The 21,946-nt window shown below is 38.9% G+C and overlaps 1 protein-coding gene across 1 annotated transcript in view; it reads left to right on the forward strand.

Moving 5' to 3' along the window:
• Positions 1-17,974: 17,974 nt before the first annotated feature.
• The window catches only part of ifnlr1 (interferon lambda receptor 1), a 34,225-nt gene continuing 30,253 nt past the window's right edge, over positions 17,975-21,946 (forward strand). The window contains exon 1 of the mRNA XM_079894658.1: positions 17,975-18,053. The gene's annotated coding sequence lies outside the window, so the exon portion shown is untranslated. The remainder of the gene's footprint in view (positions 18,054-21,946) is intronic.

Raw genomic sequence — 21,946 nt, forward strand, 5'->3', positions numbered from 1 at the left:
TTTTGAGAAAGTAAAAATGCAGAATGTTTCCTGTGATGGGTAGGTTTAGGGGCAGGGGCAGTGTAAGGGGATAGAATGTACAGTTTGTACGGTATAAAAACCATTACGTCTATGGAGAGTCCCCACAAAGATAGTGAACCAGACATGTGTGTGTGTGTGTGTGTGTGTGTGTGTGTGTGTGTGTTTTAAGAACCATTTAGATTTTCATCATCAAATCTTTTTTTTCTCTTCTTTTTTTTTTTTTGCATCTACTATTTTCATGGACTAAACACCCAACTCCACATAATGGAAAGTTTGGTAACACATAATTAGACGTTCACTTACCTAGAATTGTATTTCACCACTAAATCACACATGCTGTCCATAAGACTTAATACATATAGACCTTATTCAGAGCAGCGCCATGAGAAAGCGAGGCTGTGAGGGACAGACTTGCCGTGTTTCCAATGCCATCCGCTGTAAAAAGCTGTATAAAGCTCCTAGATTACTTTTCCACAGCTTATATTGTCGGGAGTTTTTTGTCAACTGAAACTTCTTGGAAAGATATTTTTCCAGTGTTTCATGAGCAGAACAATCCAAAAACATATTAAATAAAATAACATTACAGCCCATTGAAGAGATGCATGTCTGTCCCTCACGGCCTCACTTTCATTCCCATTAAAAATCAAAGATGGCGCTGCTGTGAATAAGGTCTATTGAATAATGAAGACAGACAGAGAGCACCATTAGAAAGAGCCCGAAGTAAATACATCCTGTCATGTGACATTTCCAGCATCATTTAGCATTCGCACAAAACCGCTGATGCATCAGCTTCGCGCAAGGTGGACTAGAACAGTCTGAGTCGAGCTCCATGATAAAGAATGATGATCGTTCAGCCTTTTAAAATAATGAAACGTTCGCTTTTTGTGTGCGTCGGCTCAAAAATGAAGCATGAGGCTCATTATTTTGTAAAAAACTTCAATTTGAGCAGCTTGCAAACCACGCATACTGATTCTCCAGATTGTGATTGGTGAAAAAGATTGATTCATGCATTATTGTGTTTGAATGCTTATACAAAATACCAACATGAGAAATGCCTGCAGGAAAACACTTAAGTGACAGCATTTTTAAAGGATACTTTGTTTTCCATAGCCTATTTTGTTTTTTTCATCATGTTAATAAAGTTTGTCTGAACTGAAAAAAAATCCTGAAGTTGAAGTTTTCTGGGTTTTCTCAATTTTTTTACGGTGTAATTAGCAACACATCCAGGCCTACACAACTTTCAAACCCTTTTAAACTTTCTTTTAAACTGTCAAGGCAACATTTAGACTTTGTTCAACATTAATTTCTAAGTTATTCTTGAGACACATGCAGGTCACTTTCAAACATGATCAACTTGGACTAAGCTGAAATGTATTTTTGTAAATTTATGTGCTCAAAAAGTCATTTCAGCACATCGCCAGACCATAAACCTTCCCTCCTCCAAACTATATTTAACTTCATTATAGTCGGCCAGGCATGTATGAACTATCTGAAGGGCAGAGACGAGATCTCCATCAAGGGCGGCTAATAAATCAAAATGAGCGACAGCACGTGTTCATTCTCTCTAAGCTTGACGAATGCGCTCTAATCTGGTTTCATGTCATTTTCTTATTCACATAAACCCCGCATTCTGCCACCGCCATCTGCGATCCTACGGATAAAGAAAGGGCCAAATATAATTTCTAGAGGTTTATAAGCTTTTTGGGCTCTGCGCTTCTAGTTGACACAAGCATGCTGGTCTTTTGATTATCTTCGCTGGAAGTGTGAAGATGTGAACAGATCTGCTCTCAAGGACGAAGAAAGTGCAGAGAACAGGCTTTCCAAACACGTCCTGCATTCATGTTCTGTGGAGCTGATGCGTTTTCTGTGTCTGTCACCCTGAGATAGAATGTAAAGAGACGATTCAGCCTGAAGGCGGTTTTATCTTTATTACAGGAGAGTTCTGCCAGATTCACAGTTTGTCTACTTTGTCCTTATCGTCAAACAACACAATGTTGAATTGAAGCTCAGGTTGAAATGTAACGGAGAATAAGGCTGGGGGAATCGACCACAGGGCCTGGATGGAGAAACAGAAGGTCTTATATCTGAAAGTGAGTTTGCGGTTTTGTCACTATATACACTATACTATATACACTATATACTACACACACCCACACAAATACATACACAGTACACACCATAGTGCCGAAGCAAAAAAACGATTTGTGACAACTGCAAATGTGTTAAAAAGGAAAAACTGAAAAAGTACATTGTGTAAGTATTTGTATACTTAACTCAGTACTTAGTTGAAGCACCTTTACAGCCTCAAGTCTTTTTGTGTATGATGGCGCGACAAGCTTTGCTCATCCGCATTTGGTGATTTTCAGCCATTCTTCTCCTCAGATCCTCACAAGCTCTGTCAGGTTGGATGGGGACCGTCGATGGACTGACATTTTCAGGTTTCTCCAGAGATGTTCGATTCGGTTCAAGTTTGGGGCTGCACATTCACAAAGTTGTCCATAAGCCACTCTTGCATTGTCTTAGCTGTGTGCTTAGGGCTATTGTCCTGTTGGAAGGTCAACCTTCTGCCATGTCAAAGGCTCTGAAAACTCTAGACTAGGTTTTTATTTAAGTAAACTCTATATTTTGCTGTGTTGAGCTTTCCTTTTACCTGATGAGTCCCCCAGTCCCTGTAAAACACCCCCACCGTACAATGCAAAGGCCACACTTTACTGTCGGGGTGGTATTGTGCAGGAGATGAGCAGTGCCTGGTTTCCTCCATACGGGATGCTGAGGTTCATCATACATGATGCTGAGATTTATCAGACCAGAGAATCATGTTTCTCATAGTCTGAGAGAGTCCTTTAGGTGCTTTTTTGCTAATTCCAAGTGGGTTTTCATGTGTCTTCACTGAGGAGAGGCTTGCGTCTGGTTACTCTGCCATAAAGCCCAGATAAGTGGAGTGTTACAGTGATGTTAGTCCTTCTGTATAATTCTCCCATCTCCATATATGATTGTGGAGCTCAACCAGAGTGACCATCGGCTTCTTGATCAGTACTCAAACCAAGTCCCTTCTCCATCGATTGATCAGTTTGGCTCTAGGAATAGTCCTGGTTGTTCCAAGCTTCTTCTATTAAGGATTATGGAGGCTATGCTTCTGTGAACATTCAGTGCAGCCAAATTTTTTTTGTAGCCTTTCCCAGATTTGTGTCTTGACAAAATCCTGTCTCTGAGCTCTACATGCAGTTCTTTTGAGCTCGTGGCTTTGATTTTGCTCTGATATGCATTTTAAACTGTTAGACCTTTTATATAATTTTTCTTAACCTGACAAATGATTCAAAGTCTAATTTCTTTTTTCTTTATAACACAGACTGATGACTGAGCCTGTCCTTCCCGCCCTGATGATCTAATAGTTTTGGTCATCATATTATTATTATATTATATTACCTCCCAATGAAGAGATTGTGAGCACTGGTCCGTCATGGCACCGGTCCTCTGTCCATCTGGGGATTTAATGAGGCTGGAAGAGGCTTCGTCGACGCCTGCTTCCCACCTCGCGCCGCTTCACCCTCCGGATGCCCATGATGACTCGGCAGCCCTCCTCACGAGACGTGATTGAGCTCATGCGGTGAGTTCAGATGAGACAGTCTGCCGCACACATGCTCAGATCTGAGAGTGGCATTGAAAGGATGCATTTCTGAACTATTGCATTGCTATTATTGATGTGAGTGTGCTTTTCTGGTAAAAGGGACTTAAATAAAACACTGTTTATTACACTGTTCACAACTGATCACATAAAAAAAGAGTTGCTCAGGTGGATCCTTGTCTAAGGATGTGTTCACACTTGGCATGTTTGGTTGGATTGAAACGAACTCTGGTGCCATCGCTCTGTTAGTGCGGATCATTTGAATAAGAGTGAACGATGCCATCTGAACCCTGGTGCCACCAAACAATCGGACCAACACGCTGAAAAGATGGGTCTCGGTCCACTTCCAAACGAACTCTGGTGCGGTAAAGAATATGAACACAACACAGACCAAAGACATGTAAACAAACCAAAAACGGAACATGTCTCAAGGGGAAGCCCTAAAAAGGACAGAATGCTCAATCATACCTGTTTTTTCTCAGCATAATCGTGATGTTGCCCATCACAGTTCAATACAGGCATCAGATCCGCGTCTCCTCGCAGCAGAACTTCATTTGTGTGTGTGACGGAGGGATTCCTGATGCTGTTTTGACACATTTTGTAAGCTCTTCATGAGTTCTCAGCTGGTCTAAATACCATCATATGTCGGCTACGCACATACAGTGAGCGCATTTAGCCCAGAACACAGCATTGTTTTGGATGTTCGGTAAGTTTTGACTCAATACGTAATAAAAGCCTTCCAATCAGGTTGTGAACATATCCCTATGCCTTTAGGTTTGGTATCCGGTTCGGTGTAAAACGCCAATGTGTCCGCTAAGCAGACCAGGAATAAAAGTTTTGTTTGGGTTTTTTTTTTTTTTGGTCTGGACAAAACGAACCAAGTGAACTGAACTTCAAGTGTGAACACACCCCAATTGGGTGTTTCTTTAGCTATTATCGAGTTCTATGCATGCATGCTGTTTTAAGCCATTTAACACATTTTACCGTGTTAAAATCCAATGTTCTTAAATGTCTTTGATTTTAGCATGTTGATGATGAAGCCGGTTAACTTGACAATTTCGTCATGTAGTTCTTCAGATGAGAAGACACTGTTCTTCACACAGTTTCTTCATGTGGTTTTTACAGTTAGTCCCAAATCCATGTTTGCCCTAGAGGGCCATGAAATATTAATTACAGACAAAATGGTGCTGTTTGTATTAAATCTGCTCAGCATAATACATTTGCATATTAGAGACCTACATAGGGCCTTCACTGTCTACTGCACATGTGATTTATGCAGTTTCTCCATTTAATCCACCTTCCCTCTTCATCACATTACATGACACATGCATCCATTACAGGAATATATACTATATTTTTGATAAAGCACCTACATTTTTCAGTAAAATGTGTCACTTCAGCTGAAAGGTGTCTTTCTAAACTGGGAATGCTTTGCTAAGTGAAGGAACTTCTGGTTTTGCGTAACATACTTTCTGTGATTTTGTAGAAGTCATTTCCATTTAAACAGTATTTTACTGATAATAACTTACTTCCATGTTGCTTCCTTTTGTCTTTGAGCATATACCAAAGGTTTTTAAAGGTTTACGGGATGATTTTGCGGCTGAATTGTTGAATCATATTTTGACTGACATGACAAACATTTACAATTATATATTGCTGCTGCTTATTTACTGAAGCTAAAAGAACAAAATTGCAGGAAATCTCTTTGAAACAGCAGTTCTCATGTTCAACAGGCTGAGCAGAAACACAAACTAGTCAGCAATGCAATGTCTCCAAATGATTTGATCATGTTTTGTCAATGCTAAGGGTTTTCACGTATTGGGTCATTACATTAAAACCCCCAAAATATTAAATTATTCTGTTGTAAGTTCTAGCTGTCAAAAAAGTTATAAGACTGTGAACTTCGATCTCAATGCACTTTATAAGAGAGTTGCTCCATGCATTTAAGTGTACATATTTATTGAACGAAATCGCAGCCTTTTGCGGTTTAATAATCACACTACGCCGTATTGGGTTTTTTATTGCAAGTTGATGGAATAATCATTGGGTTTGCCAAAGATTGTGAGCTTAATGGAATCAAATCTTGAGTTTGGTTTTAATATCCAGGAGCTCTTTTTATTTATTTATTTATTTATTTATTTATTTATATGGAATAATCTGTACTTATTACATTTAGATAGACAGAAAGTTCATTATTAAAACATTATTTGGAGTTTTCAGTTTTTTTTCACATCAGTCTATTGATAATAATAATACGTTTAACAGTCTAAATACTAAAATGAGCTCCTGACTTTGGCTGTCATTGGCTGCCGTGATTCTTTTGAAAATCTCCATCAAATGTCACTCAGAAGGGGGCATCCACAAGCCCTTAATCAGATTAAAGCCATCTGTGCTTACTTTAAATATGTGATTTGGATGTTATCACTGATCCATTTAGCACAATATTTGAATCTTGCAAATCTTTGTCCTTTGTTAATGGAAGTAAAGCTGACACTCAAGCCAGTGACTCCTTGTGTAATGTCACCGAGTCCTTTCAGAGGAAAAAGCAATTAACATTTTAAATGGCAAACTGCATTAAAACCAAAAAGCAATTAATGTTTTAAATAACAGCGACCAGGGGGGCCTGAAATGGCACCTGCCAGTTCTTGTTAAGGGAGGCAGTCGTGCTGGGAGTCAAAGCTTCCTTGTTGTTGTTTAGTTGAAAGGGATTTTTGCTTCTGTCCTGAGGCATCGAGAGGCCGCCGAGAATATGAGGGGTTTAAATCAAAGGCATTGAAGATCTGCCGCACGATATGATTGGAGAAGAGGACCAATAAATGTTCTGTCACCTTCAGAAAAAAGAGCCTTGGTGGCTTGCAGCAACTTTTTATTTTGCATCAATTTCCCAGGAAGGGACTATTTTGTTTTCTTTAACACATGGGATGGAAACACTGCTTTATTCGCAAATGCGATATTCCACTTTTGCACATACTGTGAGTTATATCCACAACTTTGAATGGAAACACAGCAGGTTTTGAGCTGTAAGAATTCCCGGCCACTCCAAACATTGTGTTAATCTGTGAATAAGCCCACTGGGTTTTGTTAGCCATGTCACTGGTCTCTGGAGGGCTTGTGTGAGTGGAGTGGGGCGTTTTCCCATCGAGTGCCGGGAACAGGGCTTTCCCCCGGGTCGTCTCTCTTACTCGTACAGTGATACTCTGTCTTCTAAAACTGAGAAGAATTCATCAAAGGCTTCCCGCAGCACACAGCCGTTTAGATCCCGCTGTGGGGAATTGTTTTTAAGCTAATTCTGTAGAGGAAATACACGCCTCTTTCCCAGGACCGGAGGAGATGAACCGGGACTCAGCATGGACAGATGGGGTTGATGAGGAAGGGTTAAAGAAAGAGGGATTTGTGACTTTATTTGATGAGGAAAGTTGGTTGGAGCAAATTATGAAGACATGAAGCCAATAGCTCTTACTTTACACAGTCCAGCAAAACAAATCAGCAAAACTCATCCTGTTGCATGTTCAGGTGAGTGAGTCTTAAAGTCACCATGAAATCAACATTGACAATTCTTATATTAAGGTAGGCCTAATAATCTTGAATCAAAATAAATTCCGCTCCCTCTTGCAGTGACATCTCTTCTCTTCTCTGATGATGAGGGTGGGGCAACCTGTCACTCACATGAGATCCACCAATAGCAAACCATCACAACCATCCAATCAATTTCCAATGAACAAAATCAAGTCCCGCCCTACATTTGTTCTTCTTTGAGAAGCCGTTTCAGTCTGATATATGTCACAATAGGGAAGAAAAGACAATCGCAACGACTGTTTCATGCTGACTTTAACTTCTGCCAGCCCAATCAAATATTAAGTCAGGAAATTGATGTTAAAAATAATGGTGAGATGAACTTAATTCATTAAACACAGGTCAAATTGAGCCTGTTGTATTTGGGTATCTACAGCTCTAGTCATAGGTATCCAATGCATACAGAAAATGTGTAGACTGTGTAGAGAATAGACAATATTCTGAGAAATATTAAAAGTAATTTGATTGCATGTATTGAATATATAATATACAATTTGAGTATGGCTTTTTTCATTGATTTATTAATTTGTCATATTGATTATTTCCTTATTAAAGGTGCTCTAAGCGATGTCACACGTTTTTTAGGCCGAAACATTTTTTGTCACATCCAGCAAACATCTCCTCACTATCCGCTAGCTGCCTGTCCCCTGAACACACTGTAAAAAACCGCGGTCTCTGTAGACAGCCCAGGCTCCACAAACGGCAACAAAAACAAACTGGCCCAGCCTGGACCACAAAACATAACAAACAGTGTTCCAGCCAATAACCGACAAGAAGGATTTGGGATTGGGGGGGTTAGTGCGCGCGCACATGAAGGGGGGTGTGTGGGGAGTGGAGGAGAGAGAAGCATGAAGAGGGAAGTTAGCTAGAGGAGAGATGTCCTAGACAACAACAACGACTAACTTTACAATTATATTCTCTTGAATTTTGATATGGCCGACACACGACCATAGAGACGACGTTCCTATGAACAAATAGCAAAGAATAGGGAAAAGGAGAAGGAACGCGCGAAGTCCCGAATTTACATCGGAAAAGCCTTCGACTCGTTCATGACTGTTTCAGGAAGCACGGAAGGGAGGGGGAGGGGACGGGATGAGGATGAGGGAGGGTCGAGCTAGCCTATATTATTCATATTAACTTTTCCATGTTGTTGTTTTTTGTGTGTATTTTATTATAATATGAATTTATTTTGTTTTCATGGTTTTATTTCCTTTTTATATTTCGTTGCATTTTCAAGTCTTATGGTGATGATACACAGGGAAACTTTTTGAGCAATGCTGCTGAGCAATGTTGCCATCAACGGGCAACCAGATGAGACACAGGGCCCATGACCGATCTAAATTATCCAGTTGGATTTTTATTGCCCATTTTCAATGGGAAAGTGCCCAAGCAACAATCGCTCAGCAAGATTGCCCAGCAACATTGCTCAAAAAGTTGCCCTGTGTATCATCACCTTTAAAGGTGAAATGGGCATTGAGATGAACGGCAGTCCATTCTCCAGGTTTAGACCTCTTTGACATCCACATTGTCTTTAAAGAATGGTGTTTCGAAAAGAAAGCATGTACTTAAGGTTAGCTAAATGGCTAAAATGTATTCAAAAGTACAGATTCTTAATGGAGGTCATTTGACTGGTCAGATTAGTACCATAAATGAGGTCCATTTTACAAGTAGATTGCTCTAAGCGGCTTCTGATTTATAGTTAATTTTGCATGGTTTAGGTATATGAACAGTCTTTGCACTTGTGCCTGTCCTGGGTATTATATCACTGATTAGAAAACAGAGAGTTAAATGAAGCACTCGGGCAAAGCCAAAACTCTTCTCTTTTTTTTGCAGCACAAACATGACGCAACAAATACATCACAGACGAATGTTAAGATTCAGGGCATGGAGCAACGGCTCAGCTGTGAACGAGACGAGACAGTGGAGAAATGATTTCGGCTAATCAAGGAACAGCAAATGGGCGATGATTCAGAGCAAAGTCGCTTTAAACTGTGAGAGGAACATTAAAAGTTTTTAGTGCACTACCAAGGTGTCCTAGAGAGGCCCGAGCCCTGATTGCGGCGGTTATTGATGTACCAGCAGGTGTCAGCAAAGCAAATGCAAAGTAGGACACAATGTGTGGTGCCCCAGCAGCTGAATAATTCATCCAGAGCATTATTAGTCAGCGGAGGTGGAACTGTAGAAGTCTGCAGGGAGACATGAGCAATTGATTTCTGTGCAATACTTGGCTGCTTATAAACCGGTTAACTATGTGAATGCGGTGTGTGCTTTGGATTGCCGAGGTTAAGCGGTGTAGTGTGAATAAACAACAGAGAGAGTGAGATCAACCGTTCAGAGTTTCAACCCTCCAGACACTCTTTCTCTCTCTCACTCACTGCAGTTTTGTCTTGGCTCATTCTTTATATCTCCATTCCTCCTCAGATCCTCGTTTCCATCAGATATTTAGCAGCCTTTATAGCCAAGATAATGCCCACTAATGTTAATGGTATTCTTACAGTGTTGTACTGTACATTGTACAAACTTGTACATTGTTTTTTTTAGTCTCTGAATCCACAACTATATGCTGCGCAATTTAAAGGGATAGTTCACCAAAAAAAGAAAATGCTGTTATTATGCATGGCAAAACGATTATTTAACAAAACTAGGAGTGGGCGATGTGACCACAATCTTGTATATGAGTAATTTATGTCATGATAGTGATGCATATCTGGTTTATTTTTGCTATGATAACAACATGAGATCATACCATGCTATGATACCAGTGACATATCACAATTCTCAAAACCAATTTATATACTACAGCAGAAACTAATACTAGACTAACTACGTAAAATGTTTATTGAAGAAAAGTAAACAATACAATAAAAACAAAGCTGAATGCTTTTTCTCATATCTTTTTTCATATCTAAAAAATGACCCTTTTTTGCTCCACAGAAGAAAGAAAATCACAGATGTGGAACAAAGGTTAGTAACTAATGCCAGAAGTTTTATTAATTCCAGAAGCTTTATTAATGCCAGAAGTATTCCATTATACACACTAAGAGCAATGTTTTTATGTCTGTGTTCTCTAACAATAAAGTAAAACTCCTGTAGAATGTAATTCATATAAAGTCTCCATGCTTGATAAGACTTTATATTGCTTGTTCTATCAGGGATGAACAGTAAATGCAAATCTAGCTCTGTCTTAAAGATAAGGTAGGCAATTGCAAAGAGGCTTGCAATAGCAAGCTAGCTTTGAAAGCATAAGATCTCACCCTCCCTTCAGAGCGTCTCCAAATCCTCTGATAAAACGCACGAGTCTGCAAAGCGTCACGAGAGACAACGTTACATTACCTCATGTCTCAAAGCAAATACTGTAAAATTCCAATAATAATGAACGTAAACAACTTGCCGAGCTCTTGTACCATCTGATTGCTGCAGATTCATTTGGGCGTTGATATGTTGTTGACATAGAAACGCATAAATCTGAGTCTGAGGACGTGAACGGCTTCCGGTGGAACACGGGTTGCCATCTCGTAATTACGGTTCCATTACCGTAATTATGGCCGTAATTACGTGAACGCAGCATAAGCTCATTGTTTTGGTTCAGGAGGAACTGTAAAAGGCGGTTGCTGTTTGTTTGTGGCGCTCGGTGACTGACGTCTGTCTAACTCTGTATAGCATGAAACACGCGGATGACGTGCTGATGTCTTTGCGAGCAGGTGCGCGGAGGTATGGAAATACATGTGTTGACAGGCAGGTTATCATTGCATTCGGACCAAATTGGACTGATTGGACGAACATTTCTTGGTCCTGAGACTTCCACAGAAGATATATGTATGTTTAAAGGTCCCTGTGGTGAAAATCAAGTTTTTAATGTTGTTTATATGTCTATGTGGTGTTTTTAATATGCTTTAACAGAAACCATGTGTAAATTCATGAGTCATGAAAAAACACGATTCGAAATCGCAGATCGTCAACGAGTGGATCTCTGAGCTGCTGTGAGTGAGTGGAGGAGGGGCTCATTTGCATATTCATATACTAAATGAGGCAAGGGTGTAGAGCTACAATCAAGCTATTTTAAGGCATGAAGATTTTTTTTCAAGGAAAAAACTTTTAAATATGTCATTTTGGTGATCAAAGATGAGTTTTAAGGGATAAAATGATTGACTACTGGGGGACTTTAAATATTTTGACCACTTCTATTATTGATTACTTTCCGTATGTGAAGAGAGTTTCAACCAGTATAACAAAAAGTGTATATAAAACAAATTGCCTACCTTACCTTTAACACATTCCCAATGAACACTTACCTAATGCATTTTACAGAACAAGGGTCAGAGAATGATTCATTTATAAGAGCTTGTTTCAGTATGATTAATGTTTAAAAATGACTGAAGTCTACCTGTATGTCATATCCATAGTGAAATTTAAAACAGGTTTTTGGGAGAAACAAAGAATTCCCAGAGGCTCTAGAGTTACAGACATGTTTCATCCACTATCTGTAAGCCTTGCCTCTCGCCTAGAGCTTTTCTCATCCCACAAACAGTCTCCTTCTTAATCTCTGAAGCAGCTGCGATGAGCCGCTATCAATCTGCCAAATCTTATCACAGCCCGCTGAAGAAGAGGCACAAATGAAATTACGCCTATGTAAATGTTCCATCATAAAGGCGATATGAAGGGCTCAGATTATTCTCCCATTGGGGTCGAGAAATTGGAGTTTGTACCTTGTCTTGCATAACCAGACTTTTGGCTTGAAGTCAGATCCACAGCTTTTTCTGCCCAAGAATGACAGGAAGAGATCGTCTGACTGATATATAAACTGTGTTGTTTTGTGGCATGTGTAACTGAATTACAGTAGATGATATATTTTAAAATATTATCTCACATAATGGCATGGCAGTTAATGAGGGTTCCACAGAAAGAAACTGAATGCCTGAATAAACGTATAGCTCAGCTGATGCTTTACACCTCTTGAGTAAATATATGAGACCAGGCAATCTGCAGATATGAAGCCAATATTAACAGATGGCATCATGCAGATGATGAGTGGTACACGGAACTGTTGTTAAGGAAAGCGGCTGCTGTGGCATTGAATAATCAATCAAACTATCAGGCTGTGCTGTGGAAGAGAATACTAACATACTACTTTTACTATCTCTGCAGTATAGATCACATTAACCCTCTGGTGTTTCTGGTCACACTTTTTTTTTATTAAATAAATGTAAAAAAAAATTGTTTCAATAATTTTTATTTTTAATATTTTGTATTTTTTTATGGTATTGGACAATATTCACCGCTAAATTATGCACCAAAATATAAAATAAAACAAATAGAACATTTTAATTAATCCAATGTTTAAGTTACAAATAGAGCAAACGTATTTAAAATACATTGCATGGAAGTTTCGGAAGAACTAAAACAAGTTGAAAATTGATTAACCTATTTTCATGGGCTATGTAAATACACATGTTGTCATAACTTATTGATTGTATAATTTTTCAGAAAAAAAGCTGCATTTTTTAATCTCATCATTTGATTTTTAATAGAATACTGAGGGTTAAAAATGCAAAATGTAAGATGCTAACTGGGTCCGCACTCATATGTAACTTCTGTAATGTCTGAAGTTTTTTATTTTTCTTCTTCTCTCTAACGTTTACATATTTCAATTGAATAAAACGACAACAATAAAAAGAACTAGCTTGGTTAGCTGATTACCTTAAAAGTCGTCGCCAGTTCATACGGCCGCATTAACACTTTCTCCAACAAGCGGATGCAATGAGAACTGATTTTCAGCATAAACCCTATTGACTGAATTGCAAAAAATGCAAGTTTTGTTCTATGCATGTCAAATTCTGAGACAAAACATATGTAAAAAGTGACGCAAGCAACATTTCCAATGCTGTTCTGTACAGTTGCCAGCATTGTCTTGCTGAGTGATCGTGCCATCTTATTTGTCGGAAGTGGAGAATCAAGTGTTGACCAGATTTAATACATTTTTTGATGTCAAAATATCAAAACATGTTTTAAAAAATATAAATATGGCCTTCAAATTGACATCCTCATGTTAGCTAGCTGTCAATGACTAACTTTAAATCATTTTTTCTGTCCATTTGAGTACTCATGAAGTTTAAGTGTCTGAGCTTGACCAGATTCACTGAAAAAAATGATTCGTTGAATTTAATTTAAAAAAAGTATTGTAAGTGGTTGCACACTTAATCAATTTTAGTTCAACTTAATGCATTTGTTTAAATGTAGCTAAAATCAATTGTGTGCAACCACTTACGATAAAAAAAATGTATTAAATTCAATGAATAATTTTTTTCAGTGTTAGATTTCTGAAGGTCTGTTATTGTATAGAAATAATTATTTAAAAGTTGCTGACCTCAACATCTACTGCATTATAGAAATGACTCGTATCCTGACAGACAAATGCGTTGCTGAGGACACCGAGATCTCATCCGCATCCGAGGCGTTGGGTGGGCCGAAGAGCTGTTGTTGTCTCTATTGATATTGTTGCAGTTGGTTTAGTAATGTAACACACTGTCCTTGTTATTTCATTGCCACACTGTGACCTGAAGTGCATTCGCTGATCAATACAAGTCCAGGCTTGTGAAAGAGGTCACTTGAAATGTTAATGCGATTGCAATCTGGTACGAGATCCATTTTCTGAGGAGGATGCTAATTTCTCAAACCAAGAGCGCTGTGACCTTACGGTCATGCTGTAGGAGGAATATACTTTAAAATGAGCCATATTTCATGAGTCATCAGTTCATACTGATGTTGTCTTGTTGAGGACATGCAGTTCTACACTCAAAAAAGTTATGTCAGAGCATCTCGGATCTCATGCAGGTCATGAGTGTTGGATTGTGGGGCATCTGAAGTGTGGAGGCTCAGATGAGCTGGTTATTATGGTTATATAACTAATTAGTATTCATGAGCCATACCTTTATCATAGTAGGATTCATAAAAAGGATTCAGATTCGGTAAGGCCTTATAGACTTTCTTTTTGTTTTTTTGTTTTTTGCCTGTTTGCCCGTTTTTTGACACGACTGTATTTAAACACAGATTATTTGCATAAGCAAGCATAAACCTACATTTGAGTTTGAAAAAGGTCTGCAAAGTCACAAAGTCCCTCTAGCGGGAGTTATTCTCTATATCAGTGTCATTGTTTCTGAACTCCCAGAAACGCCTCCATTGTAGTCTTGAGTTTTCTTCTGGGAATAATTAATATGCATAATAAAGGGGCGGGACCTGGTTGAGTTAGTTAGTAGTTTGTTGAAACTGGCGGTTATGGTAAGGGGACGGGACATTTCCCAAACACACTCAAAGCGCTTGACTAATCACAACACTCTGCTCCAGCCGACCAATCAGAGCACATGCTTTTTAGAAGGAGGGGCTTCATAGAGACAGGAACTAAACAGATTGTTACTGACAGACTGGGAAGAGAGGAGCTGCAACAATATCAAATAAATGAAAAATAATGTGTTTTTTGAACATTCAAGCATGAAAACCTAGTAGGGCCTAAAAACAAAACCAAGACTTTGTAAAAGAGCTAGTATTGTTAGCATTGTCCTTGAGCCTTTGTATGAAATGTTTCTTTTGTACTGTAAAAGTCAGTCCAATATGATGCTAATTAAGGCAAGACAGGTGATTAGAATAAAAATTGTATCTAATAGACCATACTTATCCCATTAATCACAGCGTGTTAAGAAAATTGTTTTGTATTGCAAGTTTTCTAAAATGATATGCTTAAATATAAGCTATTCTCTAATCAAATATGCACTAATTTGCAAAAATCCCCAGAACAGAAAACATTGGATATATAATAATTATATAATATAATGTATAATATATAATACTGTCAATAGTCACAAAAAATATTAGGAATAGAATCAGGTGAATGTTTAATGAACAATCACCTTTTTAAAACCCTTGAGAATATAGATATGAATAAAACTGTAAAGTTTGTTAGATGTAAAACTGCTGAAGTGAGATTTCTGAAAAAAAGAGAAACAAAATATTAAAGATACATATTGAAATTGAAATCTACAGATGCAGATAGATTAAGTGTGATAAAACACTTAAATGTGTATTTTGAATGTTTTATTTCCACTAGTCTGAAAGAAGATATTATGAAGACAGAATAGCCCAAAAACTCAAAATTGACCAATGGCTTTGTCTGTTGTGTTTTTGTCTAATGTTTGGGATTGTAAACACGTTATCAAATTTAATTTACTGGTCAAGAGGGATTGTTGACTCACAATCCATTAATGTGGTGAAACATTTCAAGGACATTGCCCATTATTTTCTGCCAAAAAGCTTAGACATATATCTTTACCCTAGTGTTTTATCACTTTTAAAAAATTGTAAAAAGAGCTGGCACATCTTTTCCACTTCATTTTCTGTTTCATAAGGCCGCTCTAGGCTGCCAAGATCCGAAAGGACGAAAACAAATGAATAAAACATAATCAAAGATGGACTTGAGCATTAATGTCCAAGGCTAACATACAATAGCTTTGTGTGAGAAACAGACCAAGATAAGGTGTTGTTCAATGAAATCTTCAGTCAGTGTAATAATTAAATGCTGCCTAATTTTAAATACTCATGCCTCTCATTTAAAAGATGCACAGTTGATGATTGACAGTGGCGATAAAAAATCTGCGATGTTAGTGATCGTCATCGGCATACACAAATCTGGCCATTTTTCTAAAATGGCTTCAGGATCCCATTTATTCAGCCTTTGAGTTGAAAGCTTGTCAAAATAACGCTGATTTATGGAGGCAACATTCATATCCTGCCACATCTCAGCAGATGCGTTGGACACAATGTATAATTCATGTGAATGCCAAAAAACTGCTCTCACTTCAAGCTTTGTGAACATAGTTGTGTGTCGGTGTGTACTTCAGGTCTTCTGATTAGTGTTAGAATAGTTTTTCTCAGGGGAATTATGTTTCTTGTTGCACTTTCAGCTCTAAGGCTGAGAAACACGAGACTCGTTTTGGAATGAATGCAAATGGCAAACAAACTCATTGTGTGATTGGCCTGAAATTCAGTAACGCTACCATGACATTGTCCTGCTATTCTTGATAACCAGGGTGGAGCGTTGAAAAATGTAACATGGTATGAAGGATTGTTTTTCAAAGCCTGACCTTACAGTGTTTGTGCAGTGTCTCGATTTCTGTTGAGACATTCAGATGGTAGAGTCAGAATTTGGCGTAAACAGAATGAGAACATGGATCCATCATGCCTTGTTACCACTGTGCAGGCTGGTGGTGGTGGTGGTGGTGTAATGGTGTGGGGGATGTTTTCTTGGCACACTTTAGGCCCCTTAGTGCCAATTGGGCATCGTTTAAATGCCACGGCCTACCTGAGCATTGTTTCTGACCATGTCCATCCCTTTATGACCACCATGTACCCATCCTCTGATGGCTACTTCCAGCAGGATAATGCACCATGTCACAAAGCTTGAATCATTTCAAATTGGTTTCTTGAACATGACAATGAGTTCACTGTACTAAAATGGCCCCCACAGTCACCAGATCTCAACCCAATAGAGCATCTTTGGGATGTGGTGGAACGGGAGCTTCGTGCCCTGGATGTGCATCCCACAAATCTCCATCAACTGCAAGATGCTATCCTATCAATATGGGCCAACATTTCTAAAGAATGCTTTCAGCACCTTGTTGAATCAATGCCACGTAGAATTAAGGCAGTTCTGAAGGCGAAAGGGGGTCAAACACAGTATTAGTATGGTGTTCCTAATAATCCTTTAGGTGAGTGTATGTATGTATGTATATATGTGTGTGTGTGTGTGGTGTGTATTTTTAAAATACTTTTACTGAGGAAAAATTGATCAAAAGAGACAGTAAAGACATTTATAATGTTACAAAAAGATTTCTATCTAAAATAAAGGCTGTTCTTTTGATATACAAAAATCCTGAAATAAATCTACAAAATATTCCTCAAGCAGCAAAAACTGTTTTCAACATTGATAATAATCTAAAATGTTTCTTGAGCAGCAAATCATCATATTAGAATGATTTCTGAAGGATCATGTTACACTGAAGACTGGAGTAATGATGCTGAAAATACAGCTTTGATCACAGGAATAAATACAATTTTAAAGTATATTCATATGGAAAACAGTTATCATAAAACAAAATAATATATTTCCTTGGTGAACATAAGAAACCTCTTTTAAAAACATCAAAAACCATACCGAAACCAAACTTTTGAACGGTAATGCATGTATGCGATTCGTTTTTTTCCTTACTTTTTCTTTCTAAATTATGATCTGTCTTCCTTGCATATATTTAAACCATCTATAACTTCCTTTACACTGCACAGACAGTGTTGAATGGTGAGATGAAAACTAGATGCAAGTTGATCATTTTATTTGCACAGAAACTAAAAATTCAACATTATCCTTTAGCTGCCTTGCAAACAATGCTGTTTCCTTCAGGAAATGCAAATCTGTTCGCACATAATATAATGTGACAGTGATATATACTTAACTTTCACTGCGAGATCTCATAGATGCAGTCTGGCTCATTACATTAGCAGTAATATAGATAAATGAGTTGATTGCAATGTCTGTACCGAGCAGAAAACTCTTTCTCAAAATTAAAAATTTTCTGTACTGTCTTTCTTTTTCCTATTTGTATCCATGACATTTCCTTGACCTCAAATCATGTGGGATATTTTGCCTGATTTGTTTATTATTTTTACTTTCTTGATCTTTTTGTGATATGAGGCTTTTTATGGCAGTTTCCACAGCGCTGCAGTGACGTGACCTTCTTCTGGACAGTGTGTCTGACATGCGGTGCTAGAAAATCACAGTAGAAACTCAATGGTAACTCATTTAAACTCTGTGCCTTCACTGAACCATACATACAGCTTAACAAGTAGACAAAAACATGGAGTCTCTGTCAGTAGTGCTACCTAAACATTGCTGGACAAAGAGTTTGTGGTCACTATTATTATTTGGTCAAAAACAGCAAACACCAAAGGGGCTAAACTGTTGCCATTTATGTTTCTTGTTTACAGGCGTTGTCAAAAACGACAGTATGATGTAAATGTTAAAATGTATTGTTTTTCTACTTGTAAAAGCTGTCTTGCCTGGCCTTAGTTTGCTACTTACTGTAGGCTAAAAAAATGTAAGTATCTGTACTTTATCAGAGTATTTTTATTTTGGGAAACTTTTACTTCACTATTCCAAAGCATAATTTTGTACTTTTTTGCTCCACTTTTCCATTTTATAAAAACATTGATTCCCAAACCGAGAAGCAATACTGATGTCCGATTTGTGAACGAGACGATTCTTTCCAACAAACCTGTTAAATTGGTTCATTCAATATCGTGTCTGTGTCTGAAACGCAGCATATGTTTGTGATTAATTCATTTGCTGAGGGGAACTATGAGTGTCTTTTCTCATTTATACATGTGTGTATTCGAGTTGCAGCACACAGAAGATAAAGTGCATGTTTGAGTGATCAAGATCTCTTTGTTTCCCTAGAAGAAGGTTTCAGAAAGCTGTAGTCTTTTCTTACAAATGGCAACCCCAAAGCAATCTGTCATCCTCAGATGAACTCTCTCTGCTTCTCTTCCTCTGAGTTTCTGCTCAGCTCTATGAATTTCAAAGACATTCCACCAAGCACAAAAGTGAAAGGACGAGGATGGTTAAGGTTACCGAATAGATTCCAGTGAATCGGTTCTCTCATTTCTTAGCGCCCATGCTAGGCTGCTCTCTGCTGAGGTTAGCAAATCTGAGAGAAGCTATCAGTGAAGTGAATGAAGTTACAATTGAGCCACAGTCAGTACCAAGAACACATAAAAGGGCAACAAAAGACAGTGTTCTTGAAAGAGTACAAAAACCTAGTGCACTTGTGTCTACTACACATCTGCTTAATAAGGAATTGAATTGGAAATGAGTTTTCAAAACTATGCAGACAGCAACTCTGTAGAAATAGCACTCATACGAGACATCTACAGTATATAGCACACACAAATAGTGGTTAAAAAGTCAGTTTTCCAATTGACAAAATTAATTTTGCATGAATTGATATGATGACTGCTCTGGTCACCATCCATATTCATTTAATGAAAGAGCAGCGTGAACATTCTTCTAATCATCTCCTTTTGTCTTCCACAGATTAGATGTATTTTAACATGTTGCTGTTAAAAAACAATAAGCCACTCAAGGCTGAATGTTAAAGTGATTTTACCCAAAATTATAATGCTCTGGTCACCATCCAATTTCATTTCATGAAAGTGCGACGTGTGAAAATTCCACTAAACGTTTTCTTTTATCTTCCACAGAAGAAAGAAAGTCATACAGGCTTGGATTGACTTGGTGGTGAGTATATCATTTTGGAGAGTAAAATATTCCTTAAAAATGTACTTGAAAAAATGAACGTTGGTGTCTTTTAACATATTGTTTTAAAACAATAAGCCACTCGAGGCTGTGAGTTAAAGTGATTTTACCCAAATTAAAGTGTGTTGTTATGCACAATGTGAAGCGCATTACTGTAACAGCCTCGAGTGGCTTATTGTTTTATTAATGCAAATGTCTCAGTTTGTGCTGTGTACTCCAGAGGCATTTTTGGACATTGAGAGATGTTCACCTGAGTGTGTGTACATTACAAACACACACTGTTTTCCTGTATGCGACCTGCATGTCTGCTTGTCTTCAGTCTTCCATATTCTTGCCACATGTGTCTTGTCATTTAGGCTTAAATCGAGCAGGACTTATTATAAAAGCGTTATAGAAACCCGCTGTTTCTTTCAAGGATGTTGATATTAGCTTTAGAGTGTTGACATGGGTCAGGCTCACTGATTTCAGTAATCATTTGTTCCTATGTTCTTGAGCTATTTAAAAGTGTAATACCCCATAATATCCCATAATACTACAGTAGATGTTTCTATTAGCATGATGGACTGCACATGGGGTTAATTGTGTTTGTACAATGCTCTGCCCTTTTTCGCCCCATTAATCTTATATTCATCTAGATATTATATTCAGCGAGAAACACTGTTGGCATACTAATACACAGTGTGCACCACAGTTAATCTTTCAGCACAAGTCACTGGAGTTAGTGTACTAAAACTAAAACCATTGAAAAAACATTTTAGTAACACTTTAGTTTAGGGTCCAATTCTCACTATGAACTAGTTTATTATTAGCATGCATATTGATATTGGCTGTTAGTACTTATAAAGCACATATTAATGACATATTCTGCACAACCATATTCTACATGCCCTAATCCTAGCCAATACCTAAAAGTAACAACTACCTTTACTAACTATTAATGAGTTCAAAAGTTCAGTCCCACCAGTTCATGAAAACTTTCAAATTAAACATTCAAACGTACAAACGTTAAGCCATGTTTAAGTATCGTATGGCTTGGAGATAGGTGCGATCTCTGAAGCGTGATGTTCTGCTGATGATGCTTCTTCAGAAGAGTGAACAGGTGATGTGCTGGGTGGTGGAGAAGAGTGAACAGGTGATGTGCTGGGTGGTGGAGAAGAGTGAACAGGTGATGTGCTGTGTGGTGGTAGAGAAGAGTGAACAGGTGATGTGCTGGGTGGTGGAGAAGAGTGAACAGGTGATGTGCTGGGTGGTGGCGGAGAAGAGTGAACAGTGATGTTCTGGGTGGTGGAGAAGAGTGAACAGTGATGTGCTGGGTGGTGGAGAAGAGTGTACAGGTGATGTTCTGGGTGGTGGAGAATAGTGAACAGGTGATGTGCTGGGTGGTGGAGAAGAGTGAACAGGTGATGTGCTGGGTGGTGGAGAAGAGTGTACAGGTGATGTTCTGGGTGGTGGAGAATAGTGAACAGGTGATGTGCTGGGTGGTGGAGAAGAGCGGGGTGGTGGAGAATAGTGAACTGGTGATGTGCTGGGTGGTGGAGAAGAGTGAACAGGTGATGTTCTGGGTGGTGGAGAAGAGTGAACAGGTGATGTGCTGGGTGGTGGAGAAGAGCGGGGTGGTGGAGAATAGTGAACTGGTGATGTGCTGGGTGGTGGAGAAAAGTGAACAGGTGATGTTCTGGGTGGTGGAGAAGAGTGAACAGGTGATGTGCTGGGTGGTGGAGAAGAGCGGGGTGGTGGAGAATAGTGAACTGGTGATGTGCTGGGTGGTGGAGAAGAGTGAACAGGTGATGTTCTGGGTGGTGGAGAAGAGTGAACAGGTGATGTTCTGGGTGGTGGAGAAGAGCGGGGTGGTGGAGAATAGTGAACTGGTGATGTGCTGGGTGGTGGAGAAGAGTGAACAGTGATGTGCTGGGTGGTGGAGAAGAGCGGGGTGGTGGAGAATAGTGAACTGGTGATGTGCTGGGTGGTAGAGAAGAGTGAACAGGTGATGTTCTGGGTGGTGGAGAAGAGCGGGGTGGTGGAGAAGAGTGAACAGGTGATGTTCTGGGTGGTGGAGAAGAGTGAACAGGTGATGTTCTGGGTGGTGGAGAAGAGCGGGGTGGTGGAGAATAGTGAACTGGTGATGTGCTGGGTGGTGGAGAAGAGTGAACAGTGATGTGCTGGGTGGTGGAGAAGAGCGGGGTGGTGGAGAATAGTGAACTGGTGATGTGCTGGGTGGTGGAGAAGAGCGGGGTGGTGGAGAATAGTGAACTGGTGATGTGCTGGGTGGTGGAGAAGAGTGAACAGGTGATGTTCTGGGTGGTGGAGAAGAGCGGGGTGGTGGAGAATAGTGAACTGGTGATGTGCTGGGTGGTGGAGAAGAGTGAACAGGT

This window comes from Squalius cephalus (assembly GCF_949319135.1).
Source record: "Squalius cephalus genome assembly, chromosome: 15".
NCBI classification, from domain to species: domain Eukaryota; kingdom Metazoa; phylum Chordata; class Actinopteri; order Cypriniformes; family Leuciscidae; genus Squalius; species Squalius cephalus.